The sequence below is a fragment of the Spodoptera frugiperda genome, chromosome 30, assembly GCF_023101765.2.
Source record: "Spodoptera frugiperda isolate SF20-4 chromosome 30, AGI-APGP_CSIRO_Sfru_2.0, whole genome shotgun sequence".
NCBI lineage: Eukaryota > Metazoa > Arthropoda > Insecta > Lepidoptera > Noctuidae > Spodoptera > Spodoptera frugiperda.
In genome coordinates, this window is record NC_064241.1 from 10,966,862 (window position 1) to 10,990,656 (window position 23,795).

The following is a 23,795-nucleotide window of genomic DNA, read 5'->3' on the forward strand; positions in this document are numbered from 1 at the left end:
GGCAAGTTTTATTGTAAAACACCTGATATTTAACATAATAAAACTTATAAACGAATTATTTAAATATTACAAGTCCAAAATGTAACTATTTTCCAGATCTATGTAAAAGCAACCAAATAAGTTTTGTATGCAGTTAGCAAAATAAAGCTACTTGCCGACCCAATGGCTACAAAAAGTAATGGTTACCTTTAAAAAGCATACAGTCTAGTATACAGTAAAAGTTTTTTACTTTTTAACCTGCATATGATATAATTTGGCTGAGCCTAAGTTTGTGTACACACTAACATAATATGTACGGTAAAAGAAAATGTGATGACGATATGTCGTTTATAATTTACATACAATTACGTATGTGTAAAGCTGCTAACTTGAGCAAGAGAGGTAATCAATCATTGCTTCTCTATGAGAGAAGGGTCTACTGCTCAACAGTGCAAAAGATGTCAAAACAAAAATCTGACTCTTTTAATTCTCCCATAAGATTGGTAACAATATATTCCCAATTCTTTATTAAACTGGGTCAAGAACCTTCCTAAATAGAAGATTGATCAATCAATATAGTTCAAAATTTTCTTTCTTCCTAATTGTCCTATTCCTTTTAGCAGACTTTAGGAGATCCTGAGGGGTATGGTATTTAAATGTGCCTGAATACTCATCCTTGATGAAGATTGGGGGTGGGTGATTATGCTTCGTATTGGCTGCTATCATGTTTCTATGAGAATCAAACGTCAGACGCGCTTGACATTTCTTTTGTGAATATTTAGAACAATATGCATTGGTCTTCTTCGTGTTTTTGAACGAGTATGTGTACTTCTGGTACAACACCACTTGTTTTTTCCCAGAAAGTGGCAACATCACGTAGTCGTCTGTAAACGGTAACTTGGTATTAAACTTTGCTTTTTGGTAAGTATTAAAAAAAAAATGTTTTGTAATGTGTAACGGGTTGGATTCCCACACGGAGAAACTCTTTGTGTGATCCACAAATTATTTCGGGTCTGGATGTAATGTGTATGTGAACTTGTAGGTATGTTTGTAAACGCACCCGTGGTCACAGAAGATAATCCTAGTATGGGGCTACGATTTAAAAAAGAAACTAAAAATTAACACACCTTGGGTAGCACATATAAGGTTTAACACCAACGGCGCATTACAAGAATTATGGTAAGCATCTCTCAATGATTCGTGTTCGATACTTATATTTTGTAGTTTATAGGAAAAAAGTTTCCTAAGAACCTAGTTGTTCTTGAATATAGTACATAGTTAAATATTCGAAAAAAGACAAACATATTCATATAAGACATCAATTTATTTCAAAAAATATCAGTGACTTTTATGGTAATAGTACGAAAGATTTCTTAGAAAGATTCAACAAGATAACTCGACTAATTTCAGGCCACGCCAAGGGCCCATAATCATGAGCCCGTATCTACTCGATCTTCCTCGAGTAATCTCGGCGATCAGTTTCGCAAGTACAACCTAATAAGTCTCATGTTACTTACAATTAAGAACATACCTACCTACATACCTTAGGGCTACCCCGGTTCACGAATGCGAAGTTTCGTTGAATCTTCGGCCGTAACGTTATTTTAAGTAGTTTTATTGATTTACTAATAAAATTACTTAAAATAACGTTTTATTTTTAATTTCATATCAAAACCTATTTATCTTCATTTTATTCGTTAATTTTTTTCACGAAAGTTCGCAATAAATGAAATTGTAGTACGAAAGTTTTGGACGAAACTTCGTTGTTCGTTGAATTAGAGTAGACCCCCTGGACAGGACGTAGCATATCTAGATTATTGAATTCTTATAAACAGACCGTCCGAGTTTTTGAACAACTTAGGTGGTGGGTGGTTATGGTCCTTGGTATTCGTGGCAGCGCGCAGACTGCCATCAGGATGTAATGTAAGCCGGGCTGGACACTTCACCTGACAGTACTTGGAGCAATACGCCCGACTTCTCGAAGGATCCCGGAAAGAAAATGTGTGCCCCTGGTACAATACTAGCTGTTTCCCTGTAGACATCGTGATGACCTGGCACCCTATAATTAGAAGATCATCTTATTGACACGTCGTTTACGAATACAGACGGTCATATACAACCTGTAACATAATTAACGCACGCTGTCTTAGGGGGTCATTGTACTCATCATAATGAGCAACTTTTACTATGGGGCCAACTCCGAAATCGCAAAATTAAAATCAGCTGATCCATAAATTTGCTTGTCGAAATGTATGAAACAGGTTGTAAATGTACACATACAAATAGAATTGTAATATAGAACTATACGATGAGACTTACGACTATCTGGAGTCGTTGAAAACATCTGTATGTTGAGAAAATAAATAAATACGTTACTTGTAATAATTTAGAATAATTTATTAATACTTATTACCTTTAATACACAAAATATCACTTGATATAAAAGTTAAAGCATTTATCTAATGCTAAATAATACGCAGGTACTTCTGAAACATCTACGTAATATAGAATAATCCGTCATTTTGTTCGTTTTGGAAAATCAAATCAAATATAGAATAATCCGTCAGTCTGTTCGTCAGTGAACCTATTTTATTAATTACAGAGTTGAACAAAACAATACAATATAAACATTAAGCATTATTTACGAAATTAGTGCGTTTAAATAAGCAAACAAAAAAAAATTTGCATCTTTAGAATATTACTACAGATAATAAATACTTATAGACAAAAAATCCTAAACAGGTATGAACAAGGCATAGCATGCAATCCCATGCAACCCAGCATATTCAAGTTTTATGAGATTATATATTGACAGCATATTCAAGATGTTTAGTTTATGCTACCGTAAAAAACTTGCCATCAATATTTTTAAACAACTTGGGAGGTGGGTGATTATGTTCCATGGTATTTGTGGCAGCCTGCAGACTGCCATCAGGATACAATTTCAGCCGGGCTGGACACTTCTTCAGAACATACTTGGAACAATAAGCGTGCCTCCTTGAGGGATTCCGGAACGAAAACGTGTGACCATTGTAGTATACCAACTGTTTGCCTGAAGACATTGTGATGAGGTGGCAGTCTACAATTAGAAGATGATCTATTTGTATATTAACTATAGTAAGACAATTATTATTAAAAACTTATAAATTAGAATACCTCTTCTTGGTAAAGGTCACTAGTACCAATAGTCTACTAGTTTCAATTGTAACAGTAGACCGCGTATCATCGCCGCGTGCGCGCTCAGCTTATGAGGATGAGCCCCATATAGATTTGAAACTAGTAGAGCTTTTCTCAATATTATTTTTTATGTTTAATGGGCCGACGTTTGGCCGCTTCCTCGCCTGATGGTAAGTGATGATGCGGCCTACGATGGAGCACGTCTGCCCATAAGCAACCTAATCACTCGAGCTTTGAAGACACCCAGGTTGTACCCATCAGGAAACACAGAGATTTTATTGGCACTATAGTTACTTTTCACATGTTTATAGTATAGGATGCAAAGGAGCAGTCCCATAACTTGATGTTAAGAGATTAGTGTTGTTCATAGACCTGCAACACCAAAGAAGTTGCTAGTGTGTAGCCAATCTATATGCGAAATTAATTCAGCCTTAACCGATTATATGGACATTCCTATACTAAAGTCAAAAGTCAAAGTCAAAGTCAAAATTATTTATTTCAATTAGACCAGGAAGGCACTTTTGAACGTCAAAGCAAATATAATAATATTAATAACGTCAGTCTGTCGGTCAGTCCTCTAGTGAAGCTATTTGCTCGTTCCAAAGTGTAGATTCCTATGGAGAAGAACGAGCAAGAAACTCCATAGGTTACTCTTTTCCAATCAGATTCACAATACAATTCATGGTTACATTGTTTCGATTGCTTCAACTATGTGAGAACAATGTAAAACTAATATTTAGTCAAAGTGATAGAAAAAGAAAATAACCCTGAGGACAACAATCTTAATGCAGTCTGGAGCTGACCAGTCCCAGTTGACAGCGCCCGTTCACGAACATGACACGTACACCAGCAGCGCCCAACTCAACCATGTTGCAGGGAATCGAGCGATCCAATGCCCGTGCCACCGCCAATGAGACCTTTGAGTGAGCATGACAATTCCAAGCTGACACAAGTGCATTCTACTAATCTAATACAGTTTTAGCTAATTACAGGGCTCTCACATTTACAATGATTATATCTAATTTAACAGAACAAATTGAAATAACATGGTTTTATTATTACATTATTGGAATTACTTTATTTTTTCGTTACCCTGTGGAGCTGGACCAGCCTGCCTCCAAGCATTTTTATCCTCTATATAATCATTCAATTTGTAGTATGCTAATCTACACATCGTTTTTTTAATACATAATTTAAATTGTCTTTCATTTAGGTGTTTTATTTCCTCTGGAATTTTGTTATAACATTTAACACCGAATCCCATGAACGACTTACTTATTTTTGACAATCTAAAGAATGGCTGGCTCAATCTATCCTTATGTCTAGTTTCATAATTGTGTCTGTCAGACACTTTGTCAAACAAGTTTAGATTTTTCCTAACATACATAATGTTTTCATAGATAAATTGACATGGAACGGTCATAATATTGATCTCCTTAAACTTTTCCCTGAGAGATTCGCGACGACCAAGATTGTAGATAGCTCTGACGGCGCGCTTTTGTAAAATAAAAATAGACTCAATGTCAGCAGCCTGTCCCCACAGTAAAATGCCGTACGACATGATGCTATGGAAGTAACTGAAGTACACTAGTCTTGCCGTGTCTATGTCGGTTAACTGTCGGATTTTCCAGACAGCATAAGCTGCAGAGCTTAATCGTCCCGCTAGAGATGTAATGTGAGGACCCCATTGCAATTTGTCGTCTACGGTGATTCCCAGGAAAGTAGTCTCTTTTACAAATTCTAATTTTTCACGATTCAATAATATGTCACATTTATTACTTTTAACATTTGGCAAAACAAATCTAATACATTTTGTCTTTTTATCGTTTAAGACTAAGTTATTGACTGTAAACCAATTCTGAACCTTCATTAGAGCATCATTTACGTCGTCATAATTATTTGTTCGTCTGTTTATTTTAAAAACTAGTGATGTGTCATCAGCAAATAATACCATTTGAGGTTCATTTTTGAATAAATGGGGCAAGTCATTTATATATGCCAAAAATAGGAATGGACCTAGTATTGATCCCTGAGGTACACCCATAGATACGCTAGCCCCATGTGAGTTTACTTTGTTTATTTGAACTTTAAGTTGCCTATCCTGAAGGTATGACTTTAATAGATTTAGCGATACCCCTCGAATGCCGTAGTGTTCTAGCTTCAGCAACAAAGTCCCATGCTCAACACAGTCAAATGCCTTCGAAAGGTCACAAAATATTCCGATAGCGTCCTGAGCTTCTTCCCACGAGGCGAAAATCCGTTTAATCAGAGCTACCCCCGCGTCAGTAGTAGAGCGTCCTTTGGTAAACCCGTATTGTTGATCATGAAAGATAGAATTCATGTTAAAGTGACGCAGCATCTGAGTAAGTATCAGTTTTTCAAATACTTTACTGAGTACTGGTAAAATAGAGACCGGCCTATAGTTATTGGGTTCTGCGCTATCACCGGATTTAAATAATGGAACTACTTTACTATGTTTCATTAAATTTGGAAACACTCCTTGATCTACACTTTTGTTAAAAATTAAAGCTAGATGAGGCGCTATAGTCTCTATAAAAGACCTACATATCTTAACCGACATTCCCCAGAGATCTTCAGTCGACTTAACTTTAATATCTTTGAATGCTTTGATGACTGCTTGTGGGTTTGTGTATTGAAATCGGAAATCAGAAGTGCATTCTTTAACATTACTTTTAAGAAGCTCGATAGAAAGAGATGGAGACGATTTCAATGCTTCCGTAGTTTTTAGCGGAATATTCTTAAAGAAACTTTCGAATTCCTGAGCAACTTTTAAATTTGTACTGATGCGTCCGTTTTCAGTATTTAAATTAAATTCAACATTACGTGGTTTATTTCTACCTGTCTCGTTATTAATTATATTCCAGGTAGTTTTTATTTTGTTTTCCGCGGTCTTAATTTTACTGCTAATATGAAGTGCTTTAGCATGCTTACAAACCGATTTAAATATTTTTGAGTACCTGGAGACATGACTGTGGAAAGCCTCACTACTATTAAATGGTTTCATGCCGTAAAGTTCAAACAACTTTTCCCTACTTATACGAATACCTGGTGTAGCCCAGTCACAAAAAACAAACTTACATTGAATGTGTTTACGTTTTAAAGGGAACAATTTATCATACTGTGTTTTAATAATGGATAATAAGTTGTCATAAATCTCACTCGGGTATTCACTAGCATGTATTTGGTTGCCTAATTCATTTTTTAAGTTGTGATTTAATAACTCAATTTTTTTATTTGTGAATTGTCTGAACATAATTTCCCTATTTTGTACAGTCGTGACAGTGTTAAAGTTGACTGTCAGCCCACTGTGATCAGATGGTAATCTATTTACAATGTCCTTATGTAAATAATCACAGTTGCAAAAAATATTATCTATACATGTCGCCGAGGTGGATGTTACTCGGGTGGGCTCTAGGAAAATATTAGACAAATCAAATGATTTAAAGAGACTCAACAAATTAGTACAATTATTGTTCTTTTCCAGGAGATCAACATTAAAATCGCCACATACTATAACATGTTTACTACTGGAACATGTTTTCTGTAGTACATCTTCCATTACTGAATTGAAAATACTAAGATTCTGCAAAATAGGAGGCCTATAAACACACACTACAATATGCCTATCCAGCTCAACACAGGACAACTCTATTGTGTGCTCTACTGATAGTAATGTAATATCTTGTCTTTCTTTATATTTCACTGACTCTTTCACTAAGATCAAGCTACCACCATGTATCATTGATTGACGGCAAAAAAAGTTGCCAACACAATAGTTTTTAAAATTAATAGATTCTACTTGATAACTTTTCAGCCAATGTTCAGTTATACAAACAATATCATACTTAAATTTTTCTAAAAACACAATTCAATTTCTAGAGTTTTTGATGAAAAGCCCTGCATATTTTGATAAAACAATTGTAACAAATTATCTTGTGTATTCTTCTTATGTACTATTTTCTTAGATTTAGATTTAATTAAACTGCCAGAAGATACCTTTCCAATGCATGTAACATTCATAGAATTTAATTTGATATCTTCTGTTGTCTTAGAATTTAGTTTAAAATATTATCAGGAGTGCCACCCACATTTGCCATCAAATGATGAGTCTCCTTCGTACTATTATATATACTACTTATCTCTATATTATTAGATTGTCTATATAATATAGATTTGTCACTTAAATTATCTAAAACTAAATTAATATTATTTGCTAGCAATCTAGCAAGTAATACTTTACATTTCCTAGGAATATGAATATATTCCTTTGTCAAATTAAATCCACTAACAAATTTGTTAGTGTCGAAAAACAATAATTTGTCCTTATGACAACATGTCAATGTGAACATTAAATTATTCAGGTAATGAATATTTTTGTTTTGTGTTTCTGACAAAGTGTCAGAATATGGGAAGGCACATATTACCCTCATTCCTATATCTAAATTCAATAAGGTTTCGATACCATCCAATACATCCCGCCTTTTAACCCCAGTACTATCACCCATCAATAACACTATAGGCTGATTTTGTGTGATACATTGTTGTTTTATTTTTTGTATCATCTGTGAAAATTTGATGTCATTATAACAGTAATTGGTCATACTATAATTATAATTGAGGCAATTTGAAATAAGAGACCCAATACCCGCTCCTATTGAGTCAGTGAAAACACAAATATTCTTATCAGTACCTGGCCGGGTAACCATATGTGGAACAGATGTATTATGTTCCGGCTCAGGAGGCAGGGTGTGGGTACAACTACAAGAAAGGTTATTTGCCAGTGATTCATATCTCTCAGCACTATAAGTTACTAAGTCTACTAGTTTACCCGCCTCAATCATGTGTTTATTAATTTCTGATTGAGCGGATTCATATTTTTCAAACATCTGATTTAGGAACATTTCTCTCTGTAGTAATTCTTGTCTGAGAGCTTGAATATCTAAGTCATATATAGTTTTACTTTGTTCTAATTCATTATGACAAGATTTTATCTCACTAATTAGTTGTACTTTTTGTTTTCTTAAAGTTAGATTTAATTTAGATAGATTTTGCCTCTTTTTAAGTTTTTTAATAGTTTTGTTTAATTTAATATATTTTTTAATTTTATTGTGGCTGTTTAGCATGGGGCACGCGGTTGGCACCGTAATGGCATCATCACCCGTTAAGTCTATTACAATGGCTGGCTCACATGCGTCACCAGACCCACTCCCGACTAACTCCTCATATAAACTTTGAGTGTTGTCTGTCACTACTGACTGTTTAACTGCCTCTAATGAACGTATTGAGTTGTAGGCTTCTCTTAATTCATGCTCTAGTTGTGAAATGCGTGTTAAGGCATGTTCATGAGTGTCGATGCACTGCTGGAAGGTAGTAACCTTTTGAATCAATAAATCATGTTGTTGTAGTAGGTCTGTGTGACACATATGAAGTTCAGCCAATTCCGATTTAAGTTTAGTGTTTTTATTAATAATTTTTGTAACTTCCACTTCACTGTCGTCACGTTCCTGTAACAGCTGACTACAAAGGTGCTTGGATGACTCCAGCTCCTTAAGTGCTGCTCTCAGTTTGCCCTCGGTTTCCTTTCCTCTGGTCATCATACTGAATATGGATGAGATACTGAAAGTAAAAGAAAAAGAACAGCAAAAAGATAGGGAAAATGTCTTGAAATAATGGAAATTATGGAAATTAGTGGATCTATCTACAAGATCTTATAAGAAGAACTGGAGAAAAAGTAGATTGAAAGCTTTAATTTAAATTTTTAGACAAGTATGATGAATATTAATTTATAATTTAATAATGTAGGTAGTGGGTAGGTACTAAGGAACTATATTTAAATTTTAGTTATTTAAACTTGAGCTAGGTATAAATAAGCCCTAACAACATTAATAACACTACTAGTAGTGCTATTACCTAATTTCACACTTAAGTAACAAACTTAGTTAAGTTTTTGTAATATTTCTTTGTTACTGGTGAAAGTTCTTATCGTCGTGTTTATAACTTTTCACGCAAACTGAGGACAGTTATGTATGATTTTAATTAATATTACGGTGGTTTTTATATTATTGTGTAATGATTATCGCTAATACTCCCCTGGTTTTATGTTGTAAATTGAATATTTGTTTCGTCCGTTGGCCGTTGACAGCTCGCAGGAACTTTTCGATTTTGTGGTTGTAGTTTCGTCAATTTCACAAAGATAACACTGCCACTAGTACTTATATACGTAAATTCACATATTATTATGTATTTAAAGTTACAATAATACTTAAAACTAATTTTAAAATTAAATTTAATCGCGGTGTTAATTTTTGACTCACTCTTCTATCCTATATTCTGTACATGTGTATATATACACGTACATAATTACAATTTAACTACAATAATTAAAGTAGGTTGGATATAACTGTAATAAGAAATTAATAAATCAGTAAGATATTATGCAAAATCATCATTTATTACATTAATCTTTATTCTACAAAATATTTAAAGAATAATATTCACGGCAGAGTTGAAACTTACAAAACAATCATTGAATATTCACACAAGTCGTGCATTTATAGAACCTTATTGTCACCAATAGAGTGGTTTCAGTGAGGTGAGAATCCCGAGACTTCTCTTATAGTGGTTAAATCTTGACCTTGGGGTTCTGGGGCCTTAGTCTGCTATTACAATTGTCTCACAATGGTCGATCACTGATCAGTGCATGAGGGATGGAGCTATACAACCTACGTAGCTCCGTCCCTCTTGCACTATTCAATGCTCGACCATTCTGACACAATTGTAACAGCAGACTAAAGCCCCTGGTCTTGTTTCAACATGTTTAACTTCTGAAAAAGACGTATTCGCCAGTTTTGGTGACATGATATGTAGGAGGCTCGTGAAAATGTTCAATTACAGCTTCACGTATGGTGACTCCATCTTCAGCCATGTTGATCTTGGCTTTGCATCCAGCATTCTTCTTGGAACAGTACCAGTATCGTTTACGCTTTTGTGCAAATGTATAGCCATTCAGCATGAGCAGATTGTTTTTGTAAGGACCTGGTATTAGAGTGTAACCTGGAAATACATTATAACATTTAAAGCAAATTAAAATTAAAAGAAGTAATATAATTATACATAAGATAGTTAAGATATCGCTAATCGTAAAAATTGAGATTCTTTTATGGAATAGTGGGCAATCGAGCTTATGGGTCACCTGATGTTATTGCAACACCAGAAAAAATGGATAATTACTAATAATAATCATTTATTTCAGACCATGTCAATAAATTTGTTAGTAACATTAAACTTAAAAACTAATCTTGGTAGATATTATGTGATAACAATCACAGGACAGTACAAAAATATCATGAATTTAGTATTTTATTTAAATATCTAATCTATATATTAATACGTGATGCAAAAACTTTGGACCGCTTTTTACGAAAATTGCGCGGACGTAGGAGCATAAAATTTGGTACACTTATAGTTTATGTGTAGGAGAAGTGCAGGACGCTAATATTTTTCAAAAATAATGCTTATAAAGTACATTAAATTAATAAATAAAACATTACACACACATGCATAGTATCTGATCGTATTTGACAAAACGTCAAAATCGATAGACATTGCGATGATATTAACGTCTCATATGAATAGAGTTTTATAAAAGAGTTTGTTTGAGTTAAATAAAAATTATCCTTGAACGTATGTTAAGTGGTATTGTAAATTAAATCGTATATGGTTGAATTTCAACCACTAGGCGACCACTAGTGTATTTAAATAAATAAACTTTATTATCATAACTAAACTACACTCGTGAGAATAATATGGCCAAATCTTAACTTCTGGGTTATTGTTTCAAATCTTGTTTCTCATATATTCACCAGATTTTGTGATATAATACGAGGGAGGTTCGTGAAAATGTTCATTTACAACTTCTCGTATGGTGACTCCATCGTCAGCCATGTTGATCTTGGCTTTGCATCCAGCCTTCTTCTTGGAACAATACCAGTATCGTTTACCCTTTTGAGCAAATGTATAGCCATTCAGCATGAGCAGATTGTTTTTGAAAGGACCTGGTATTAGAGTGTAACCTGGAAATAAACTTTACATTTAGAGCACATAATTTATAAAAGTAATATAATATTACAAAAGATAATCTAGGTACGAGATAAACAAGCTGACTTCTCATGTGACCTGATGGTAAGCGATCAGCGCCGCCCATGGATAAAACCAGAAAAATGGATCATTACTAATAATAATCATTTATTTTAAACCATGTCCATTTAGTAACATTAAACTTAAAAACTATCTCGGTAGATATTATGTGATAACAATGACAGCACAGTACAAAAATATCATTCAAATTCAAATTCATGAAATGAGTATGTTACTTAAATAATGTGGCCAAATCTTAACTACTGGGTTATTGGTTTCAAATTTTGTTCCTCATAAAGATATATTCACCAGATTTTGTGATATAATACGAGGGAGGCTCGTGAAAATGTTCATTTACAGCCTCTCGTATGGTCACTCCATCGTCAGCCATGTTGATCTTGGCTTTGCATCCAGCATTCTTCTTGGAACAATACCAATTGCGTTTCCCCGTTTGTGCAAATGTGTAACCATTGAGCATGAGCAGCTTGTTTTTGTAGCGACCGGGTATTAGAATGTAGCCTGGAAATAAACTTTATATTTAAAGAAACAGAAGATAAAAGGAATACAAATCAATAAAGCAAAAATAATACCTATCATAAATTGTTACGACTGGTGGTTTCAGGCAAAGGTTATTACTATACCACTTATTGCCATAAGTTATGTTATGTTAAGTGGTATAGTAATAACTTGCCTTGCATAGTAATAAAAGCCTGGCAAGGCTTGATAATAAGTGGTCTAGTGTTAACACTAATAGGGTTCAAAATAAAACAACTATTGTGCTCAGATCTGCTGATTCGAAAAATGCCAATTTATTTTCTAGTTGGTCCATCACCCTATTAAACTAATGTAACGTAACTTTAGCGCGATTTATTTCGATACCAACGCCATCTATCGAGCGAGGGATAAAACTTTTTAAAACATAATCACAAACAATTTTAATTTGAAAATAAAAATAGATAGAAACAGATGAGAAAGTTTGTTGACTTATCTTTTTTTACAGAACGTTGCCCCTCACTAGGTTTTTCTTCTGCGTCGTGGGTGATTTTACAAATACACAAGTTCACATACACATGACACCCAGACCCCCAAAACAACAAAATTAACACAAAGAGCTCCGTGCAAGAATCGAACCCGCTACACGTTACGTGGCAGCCGGTTGCCCTGCCACCATGCTAACCGTGCAGTCATGTTAGTTTGTGTATTTTCTATGTATATTTTTATACGACAGAATAAAAAATACATGTGTAATATTTTTTCATTACCTAATTGACAGGCTAAATAGATTTTAAATTATCATACACCTATCATCATTGCTATTATTGGAGTTTATTATTTGTTTCCAAATATTTTTACAAAAGAAAAACAAGGATCCAATATTTACATAATTTATTGCACACCATCTTACATAAAATACTGATTAAATAGTTACATGGACCACCACGAATAAGTTACTAAAGATAAAATTAATTAAAGATAGAAAGATAACTGAGATCGAAATGATTATAAATGAGATAGAAATGTCTAATACTATTATGACAGTATTATATTATGTTATTTTGGTATAATACTATGTATATAATGTACTTTTAAATCAATGCGAAACGACTTACGGGAGCGATAGACTCCGACACACGTGGGAGAGGCATGCTTCGGCTCGAGTGGAGAAAACCGATGTCAAACAAATTAACTGACATTACGGAAGGCCCAATTACCCCTTTAATTCCTAACCCCCAAAAGACCGGCAACGCACTTGTAACGCCTCTGGTGTTTCGGGTGTCCATGAGCGGCGACGATTGTTTACCATCATCCGTCTGCTTACTGGCTTATACCATAAAAAAGTCACTGTCCTGGTTATCATCACTAGTTTCAAGTACGACTTTAAACCTACGTCTTTAAGATTTAATTTTGAATGTTTACAACTCGTGACTTTTGTCTTAAGAAGATGTATTCACCAGCTTTAGTCACATAGTAGTCTGGTGGCTCATGATTGTGTATCCTGCAGGCTTCAATGACGGTGACGAAGTCTACGTCCATCTTGATCCTGGCTTTGCAGCCAGTCTTCTTCTTGGAGCAGTACCAATGTCGTCTGCTGTGCATCTGTGCGAAGGTATACCCATCAAGCATCAACAGCTTGTTCTTCTGCCCTGACGGTATTAAGATGTAATCTAAAACAATATTTAAATTTTATTAAACAAGAAATGTGTATTTAAAAAACGTTGATTTTGCATAAGTTTACATGTATAATACCAAAGTTGTTAGATCAGGTGGAAGATATGTCTTTTCTAGGCAAACAATGGTAGATTATAAAAAAATACAACCGATTATTTGAATAATCTTATTAGTATTTCAGTTTAAGATCGAAATTATAAAATTAAGTAATAATAAAAACAAAACAAATATGACATCAAAATGATAAGTCAAATCAAGTGATTTTTCTTACAAATTCTTACATCTACGTCAGTATATAATGTACAGGTATGCCTATTTTCTAGTGTTTTACATACTATTAATTATTAAGTATGACATTATGTACTTTTTATTCTAATTTTATGCATTGCATTATATATTGCAAAAGTCCAGTAGAAAGAAACACTGCAACATCGGTTCACAATCGCGAAATCCAGTCAACTAACGCGACGTCTTGCTTGAGCGATCTAGAAGCGAACGCGAAGCGGTTGATTTCGCGCCGCACCGTACCGGCGCGAAATCAACAAACTGTCAAAATGTATTGACGTGGCGCCTACGTGACCAACCGCACGTGGGATGCGGTGAGCGGTCAATTGGCTTGGTCACACCGCATCGCGTTGAATTCGCGTGTCACCGCACCGCTTCAAGTACGCTTGTAGATCGCTAACGTGAAACTACTAAAGTGAAGCAAAGGAATTACTGAATAAAATCAATTCACGGGAAATTATCATAGCATTCCTAAGGTACTATAGAATTGTGGTGACATTATCAGCACTCAACAACATCACAAAATGCTGCATGTACCGCAAAAGTTGTATAGTTAACAATAAAACATGATCTGTAACTAAAATCTGACAAATGCCTTTACCACATACTAGTATTCGATCCTATGACTAAACGATACAAAGGCTATAGTTTAGGTGTAGGTTAGATTTAGGTTAGGTTTAGGTTAGATTTAGGTTAGGTTTAGGTTAGCTTACAGTAGGTAAACGACAGCAAAATGTGCTTACAAGTTAAAATACACTAAGTACAAATATTTTTATAATAACTATCGTACTCACGTACATTAATGGAGAAAAGCTAAGCTACAGTAGGAGAGTAGGCGGCGCGACGTCGCCGCGTCTGAGTCCCCCTGCTCATGATGTAGAGTCCTTCTGTGACTCTAAAATAGTAGAGATTTTCTCAATTAATGTACGTTAGTAAACCTTGATTTTTAGTTAATTTAAAATACACTTTTAAAAGAAATGATATTTTCCGCTATGAGCCACCACGTATTTCTTTGGTTCATGATTATGGTCACTGAAATAGGACGATATCTTTCCCTTTTTCACATTCATGGTGACCCGAGCCTTGCATTTCAAAGTGGTCTTCTGTGAACAGTACCAATTTCTTCCGCCGTTCATTTGTGAAAACGTATAGTTACCTATCATCATCAAGTTGTTTTTTGTACCAGTCGATATGAACTTAAATTCTGTAACAAAAAAAAATATTACAACTTTAGTGAGACATACTAAATTAACGAGGAACTCGACTATTTTCAAGCCACGCTATGGGTTCATATTCACAAGCAAAATTCCGCATCACACGAAGCGGCGACTGTCACAAAATTGTGCAACACGACTCATCAATAGGAGTCCCTACTGTGGCTTGAAACTAGACGAGCGGATCGTCAAACAGTTACGTGAGTAAGCCGAAAAACATAATAATTAAAAATATATGGTCCTATTAAGGTGTATGTCCTATTGAACGTTAGGGTATGGAGATAATTTCATTACGTAAGGAGTTTCGATAAGAAAACAATAGTTGATCAATACAAAGCTTTATTTCCAATCAAAAGAACCGAGAATCGTTACGTATTATTCAAGTATTAATTTACATCTAATTTAGACCAAACACTATGCCATAAAAAGCTTTTATTTCATATTCTACGTAAGAAAAATGAAATATATTATTACAACTCGTAATTGACAAGGTTTTAAAATACTTTTTAATTGTCCTAATTTAACATCACCCACACTTTTTGAGGGCGAAAATCATTCAAAGATCTCCCGCCTGTGAGTGAGTGAGGCGAGAGGGAGTGTCAGCCTCTTACTGACTAGAAACCAGCCCGTTCCTACTACTGTATTTCGCACCAGAACTTTGGTTAGCTGCTAGATAGTACACAGACTCGGGTAAGCCACAGACCTACTGGGCCCCATCTGTAGTGGTCTGATGGCTCTTAGCGACGCGCCGTACGCACGGGTCTGGTTCTGTTCGGACGGCGAGCTGCCCTTAAGATTAGTATTTTACTGTAGGTATATTTTTTATGGAGCCGCCCATGGACGGGTGTCCATAACACTAGAGGAACTTACAAACACGATGCCGATTTTTTTAGTGTTAGGGAATTGAGGATTTTGGGATTCAAAAGTTTGGGGACCCCTCCCCAAACTTTAGTAGTAAGTAAGTAATGGGGCCTATATAAAAAGGGCAATTTACCCAGAAACCTTAACATAATACCCCTTACTAGTAAGCTTATATACTGGAGCATTATGATTATGTTCGTTATTAAAGTAGATAATTTGAGTGTCGTCCTTATTTAAAAATATTCTTGCTTTGCACCCCTTGCCTTTTTTAGAACAGTAATAGTGTCTCGGAGTCGTTTGGGCGAAGGTATACCCATCGGCCATTAACACTCTCTTATTAGCTGCGAGATTTATAAACTTTACTGAAACAAAAAAACAGTTTACAAATAAACCAGATTACATTTCGAAGAGACAATTCTGCATTTTTTTTTTTTGATGAGAGAGAATTTCCAATCCTATTTGAATCGAAAATTTTCTCAAAAATAAAAGAAATATGGGTGCTAAGTAATATTTACATGCTTTATTGAATACGTAACATTAATGCATGGGAATTGAAATCGTAACATTAATACATTTATAAGAAGTCGGTTAATACTAAAAATTACCTTTAATGTTTTTAACTAGTTTTTTCCAGAGGGTTTCCTCCGTTCTGCTCGGTTCCATAGCGTGGTGTTGTATAACGTATAACTTTCTTCGATAAATGGACTATCCAAGACTAAAATAATTATTAAATCGGAGCTGTAATTCCGGACATTAGCAATTATTAAACTCTTCAGCTTTATACAATAAGTACGAGTATAAGATATTAGTTTTATAATCATGGTTTATTATACCAAGAATAAGGATACCATTAATTAAGTTATAATGTTTAAAATCTAACCAGTATTTTTCGAGAGGGTATAATCATGCAATGTTCTCCCGCCTTGGGTGATAACTTGATAAGTGTCAGACTCTTACTGACTAAAATCCACACCGTTCCTACTCCTGCTCTTCGAGCCGGAGCCCCGATAAACCGCTAGGTAGTCCGCAGCTCCGGAAATCTTAATCAGTAGTATCAGTATCAAAATTTTGTTCAATTTTACATCTTTGTCTGTATTTTTTAGTATTTTCTTTCCATTGAGCCCGTAACTTAAGTTGTGCTTCTTCTGTCAAATTGTATATAGATCTCGATTGAGTCATTTTCTTCTTTTTCTCGTGATAATATTCTCTATCTTTTGCCTTCTTTATTTCCTTCTGTTCTGGCGTTAAATTGTCCAGATATATGCGTTTTCTTGCATTCGCTAATTGCCTTTGTCTAACATAAGCGGGGCTGGACTTGTCCAATTTCTTTTTTGGACAATTTTTCGTATTCATGTTTTCAATTTTCACGGTAATACCACAGTATGGACCTAGAAACAAGATGGTTGTAACATCAATTCTAGGTGCGCATTTTGTCTTTCTATTCGATTTTAACTATTATTATTATTTTATTCTTTTTTTTTAGCGTGAACCTATAGTTAATATAAAAATAAAAAATAAACTATAGATAAGTAATGTTTTTTGACACTTACACAAACTCTTTCCATTTCCATGCGTTTAAAGTAATCGAAACGAGAGCGCGCTCGGCGCTCTGATTGGTTGGTTTATTCCAGCCGGCCAAACAGAGCGCGTTCTTCTTTCGATTACTTTAAACGTAATGCTAACTCATACTAAGGGTACAGATAACTCAACGTTTTAGTTTGACGCTTACGTTTTAGGTTTAAATAAAATAAACAAATTGCTGTTTGCTATTGGAACCACTCTTACGATTTATTTACACATAAATAAATTTTCTTAAGAATAAAATACACATATTCACATGGCACACTTTACATTCAAACTCATAATCACGATTCTATTCACTACTAACATCCACAAAAACACTTTCTTTTACTATCTATCAAAATAAAAAATAAGTTATTTGGCATCACTGAAATAAACATTAACTGCCGTACTCAGAGGCATTTAATGTTTACTTAAACTACTCCTTAGTAACGATTTTATTCCGAAAATAATTGCTAAGGACTGGGTTAAGTAACCATTAAATGACTCTGAGATAGGTGGTAAGCCTTTATCTTAAACTTTAAAATAAAGTCCATTATGCATCTGTCTATAGACAGGAGGAACATGGTCATGTTCATTATACATGGAGATGATCTGAGTCTTATCTTTATTCAGCACTAGTCTAGCCTTACAGCCCTTAAACTTTTGCGAACAATAGTAGTAACGTGGCTTATACTGCGAAAATGTAAAATTCTCCACCATTAACAGTATCTTATTGCCCAATAGTTGTATGAACTTCACATTGGCTGTAAAGAGTAAAATCATTTTAGTATTACTTTATATTAGTACATTTTCCTCAAGAGATCAAGTTATTGATATCATCCCGTTAATAATGTCAAATTGGTATAATTACGAAGTTTCGAAGCCCCGCCGTCATGACTAGAGAATGCCAATTCGTTCTGTTTTAAGTAAAGGTTTTTAAAAAAACGGGGTCATAATTGAGATGCGGGAACATTTGGATATCACTTACTTATATTATCGTCATATTCTAATAGGTTGATAAATAAAAGCAATATATTAAGACGCAATTATTTACTAAAATACGATACATAGGTGGGTTATTCTATTCTATTATATTCTAAATCCTATATGTCCTATAATTCTTTACATGATTAAAAATACATATTGTACGTTTCACAACACAATAAAGCTGCACACAAATCGGTTAAGCCGTTTCCGAGACTAGCACGTACAAACACAAAGATAACTACAAAAAACAAGATTAGCACATACGTTTATCGAACGCCTACGCTGGACAAACGTTAATGTGAAGGCGCTCTAAGTGGCTACGACTAAAGGAGGAGGCCTTTATTTAACAGTAAATATATTCCATACTCTTGCTGTAGCATTCAATAAAATTAATAATATATTTACAGATTGATTACGTACTAAGTCATTTTGTTCAGAAATGAAGCACAGATAGACAGAGTGGATTGTACTGATGCGGCACAAATATTTGTCTTCCAAAGTAAAAGCACATATTGTAAAATTACTGCCCTCGGAGATATTGCTCCAGTAAAACTTGAAGATCCGATGGTGATGATGACTATCTAAGTGCCAGTATCTTTTTTTATATTTTAATATATACGCCATTAATACACGTGTATTTCGGTGGTTCATGGTTATGGGAGTTCTTCATAACAAGCAATGATCCCTCATTGTCGAGCACAAGTGCGGCTTTGCAGCCAAATCCCTTTTTCGAACAATAAAAGTATCTTGGAGCATACTGGCTGAAGGTATACCGCTGGTACATCAGCAACTTTCTCTTTGTCCTCATATTTAAGAAAAACGGTTTTTCTGCGAAGAAAGAAGGAAGTTAGACGTATTGTTTTAAAACTAAATTGTTATTTATTGGTATGTATTGGTAAGTTTACCTTCGTAGCTTACCCACTATTTAAGGTATGAACTTTTAATATACTTAGTTGTTAAAAAACAATATGTTTCTGTATACTTACTCTTAAAAGAAAAAGGTGTATAATAAAAAAAAACTGACAAAATGATATAACGATATATTTATTTACCCATATAAATACTAAATTCATAAACATGAACACAAAATACTTTTTGTAACACATAAAAATACCCTTACGATTGTTTTTTTTTATACTTAATAGGCTGGCGCTTGGCCAAGATCCTGGCTGGTGGTAAGCGATGATGATTTACTAAGTTATTTGCTATTACATACCAATACTATTAACGGACTATACAGCCAACTGGCTTAATTAGCCATTCAAGAAGAAAGGAATCAACTGAAGTATTTGTAACGAAAGTTCTGACGATTTTCACCCGATCCTCACATACTCCCCACTTTTAGTCTTCATATATTGTTTTGGCAAATGATCATGTTCATTATAAAGCTGTTCTATGTTTCCAAACTTGTCTAGGCGAAGTTTCGCTCTACATAAAGGTCTTTTTAGCGAGCATACCCATAGCACATCAGACTTCGCGACCTTTGCAAATGTATAATTGTCGATAAGGATTAAATCTTTGCCCCTTTGCGATTTAATTACCTCGTATGCGGGGCCTGGGTATAACACGTCACCTGCAAAAAAAAAACAAAGTTAAGTTACCACCTCCATGAAAATACCCGATAAAGTTTTGTGACAGATAGTTCATACAAATTGCATTCTTAATTCCAATTAATCTGGTACCATAACTGCTATCCAGACATTGTGAAACAGGCCTTAAGTATAATTAATTTACAGTTCGAAATTAACACAGTAGTAACGTAAGTTTTATCACAATGTATCCGATTCCAGGTGAAATAAAAAGCACTTCAATATTCAAACATATTTATTAAACTGCCATCTAGTCATATTATTATACTAATTATCGTGAGACATACTAAATTAATTGAAAAATACGGTTTACTCACGTAAATTAATGGAGAAAAGGTCTGCTAGTTTCGAATCACAAAGGAACTCTTCATCATGAGCAGCGTGCGCAGATGCGGCGACGTAACGCAGCCTACTGAGCTTTTCTCCATTAATTTACGTGAGTAAACCGTGCTGTTTAGTTAATCCGATCTTGTGTCTTATGTTTTTTTATTACAATTTAAAATGCAAGCCATTGACACATCTATACTGGGGTGGTTCATGGTTGTGTGAATTCTTCATGGTAACAAATGCACCCTTACGGTCGAATACAAGGGAGGCCTTGCAGCCACATTTCTTTTTTGAACAATAAAAGTATCCGGGAGAGTACTGACTGAAAGTATAATTCTGGTACATCATCAGCTTCTTTTTGTCCGTTGTATTCAAGAAAAACGGTTGTTCTGGAAAGAAAACATAAGATTTAATAACCAGAATGGATCTACAGTACCGTGAGCTCATCTCAAAGGACGAGGGGTGTTTTTCCATAAAACAGGCAACAGCGGGTAGGGGTTATCAGGTTTGACAGCCTGTGGTGGTCTGGTGATACTAGGAATATCTTCTCTAAGACACACCTGGTATTCTCTAGGACCGAAGGCCACCTGGTCTACGAAGAAGCTCAAAAAGTTATCGAAGCCAGAGCGTACGACGCATCGCGTTCCACACGCGCCTCAAAGCGCCATCAGACCAACAAAGACGGTGCCAAGTAGGGCTGACGCTTTATCCGGAGCTACGGACTACCTAGCGGTTTACCAATACCAGCGGTTCGAAAAGCAGGAGTAGGAATATTACACTCCCTCTCGCCTCAAAAAAAAAGATACATCGTAAGTATATAATTATTTATTTATCTACATATGCCTAGTTTGATTTATCTATATATTATATAGCTTTACTAATCTAGTTCGAATCTGACATTAACAACGAATCCTTACATTGACGCGATTTATATTTCTTTATATTATATTCTCTAGGTGCATGATTATGTTCGTTGCAAATATCTATCACTTTATTGTACGCGTTTAATCGAATTTTCGCCTTACACTGAGGTCGTTTTAACGAGCAAATCCATATTGAATCGTTGTTTTTAGCTGCCCTGGAGAACGTGTGATTATCGAGTAGGATAAGGTCTGCTCCTCTTTGAGATTTAACCATTGTAAAAGGTAAATTTGACTGGCCGTAATACGATACTGGAAGAGAAAAAACAGAATTATTATTATTAGTTTAAAGTTAAGTGTTAAGATTCCAATTACTGTTTAATTTAATATTCAAATAACTTCTCTCCATCTTTCTGATCTTGGGTTGAAAGTCTTCCGGAGCTGCGGACTACGTAACAGCGTAATCCGACTCAAAGCAGGAGAAGGAACGGGGTGGTTTTTAGTCAGTAAGAGTCTGACACTCCCTTTCGCCTCGCCCAACGCAGGAGAAGCCATTGGATGATTTTCAGCCCTCAAAAAAAAAGTTGAAAGGCTCGACAATAATTACAATAGAAACTGGTCGCTCTGTCACAAACATTAGATATACTTAGTAGATATTCAGCTTTATCACAAGAGGATGAGATGGCTGCTTTAGTAATGTAGGAATGACTGATAAGAGTATAGTAACCATAAGGTAAAAAATCCGAATAAAACAACTGTAAAACCAACCTTATTGTCAATTAGATGTTACGATTTAAATAGTCAGGGTAAAATAAAATCAACTTCAATGATTTAAACTTTTTTTTTAATAGTGATGTTTTAAATCTTAACTTAGGTGCATTAAGTCTTAGTAATCCTCTATTTCTAATATTTACTATCAGACTCAGAGACATTTAATAATAATTACTGAAACTATTCCTTCGTATTCGTATACTTGAGCTGCGCATCTTCCTCGCACACACACAGCTTATCTATTACATCTTCATAGCACAGCTACATAGCACAACTCTAGTGGAAAGGCACGCTAATGAGTGCGTTCAGTAATCATTAAAATACTCTGAGTACGGCGATTAGTGCTTAATAATAGTTTTCTCTGCAACTTCACAGTCACGTTGCTTTATCAAAAATTCGACAAAATGCATAATAGTTGAGTTATAGAATTTTATTATAGCATAATAATCACTTACTTATAACTACTTAATATAAGATAATAATACTTGCAACATTAGCTGTTTATTTAGTACATTAATTTATTTATATAATGCTAACTATATTCATTTACTATTTTCTTTAACATTTTGAAGTTAAATGTACATATGTAATCCGGAGTTGCGGACAACCTAAGTGATTATCGGATCTTCGGCTCAAAGCAGGAGTAGAAACGGGATGGATTTTAATCAGTACAAGTCTGACACTCCCTCTCGCCTCACCCAAGGCGGGGCCATTGTATGATTTCCCCCCTCAAAAAGTTTGTAGGATAGTAACGGTAAAACGGGGTGAATATAATTTGAGGGATGAATAAATGTTGGGTAAATGTTCTAACATAATATAACTATTCACCACATTCCTGCATCTATTCACCCTTTGAATACTATACACCCCGTTTCACTTTATGTATACTTCTTACCCTACTCTTATATACTGTCCATTATCAAGTTTAACAAACTGTCTTGGGGGATGCGGGTGTTCATTGTTAATTTTAACAATATTACCTAATTTATCCAGTCGTAATCTTGCTTTGCAACTGGATCCTCTTCTCTGTGAACAGGTCCAAGTGTTGGGAGAAAACACACATTTCGTAAACGTATAATTATCGACCAATAACAGATCTTTGCCCCTCTGTGATTTGACGATCTCGTATGTTGGTGATTGTGAACTGTAGTAATATTCTGTAAAATGGGAATTAAAATATTTAGTATTATCTAGGTAATTGATTGTGTTATTAATATGTATACGTTTTTATTTATGACTGCCTTTTCGATCGCAAGTTCAACACCCCCACAAGGGGTTTCGGATGGGATTCTCGGGTCGGCCAAAGTATTACTGGACATTTTTTCGTTTTCGAAAATTTCTCAGTAGTAGCACGGAGTCTGCAATTGTGCCCAGTACATGGCAATAGGCTCACCCCTTATTACATGGGACTTGTACACAGATGGTGAAAAGTGGGTGTACATTGTATAGCGGCATTACGTGCCGTAATGTACACCTCTGCATACCTGTGCATGCATGTATGTTTTTATTTATTTCTATAATTAATATGTCGATGTTTGACCATATTAACTCGACTTGTAATCGATAATATAGCCAACTAGGTATAAATTAACCCAAGAAACAGACCCTAGTGTAGAGCAAAATAAAAAAAAACCTAGTCAATTTTATTGAATCATGCATGCTTTATTATTATTCTTTGACAACATATTATACTTTTTAGTCACAATTATCTTTACAAGTTAATCAAATAGTTATGGAACTAAATTAACTATATAGTCCTCGTCAAATAAACGGTCACATTAAAAACTTCATACCAAAGTTTCAACTCAGTACCCGTAGTATGAGGTTCCTTTACGTTTGATTGGTTGGTTTATTCG

At 34.7% G+C, this 23,795-nt stretch overlaps 1 protein-coding gene and 1 long non-coding RNA gene across 2 annotated transcripts in view; one reads left to right on the forward strand and one right to left on the reverse strand.

Annotated features, from left to right (window-relative positions):
* Positions 1 to 23,795, forward strand: part of LOC118269558 (uncharacterized) — a 470,493-nt gene that overhangs the window by 371,879 nt on the left and 74,819 nt on the right. The window lies entirely within an intron of this gene.
* On the reverse strand, positions 13,478 to 19,218 carry LOC118269561 (uncharacterized). The gene is made up of 2 exons (XR_004783134.2): positions 16,448 to 19,218; positions 13,478 to 16,204 (listed from the first exon to the last, which is right to left on the reverse strand). It is a non-coding gene; the product is annotated as an uncharacterized LOC118269561 (long non-coding RNA).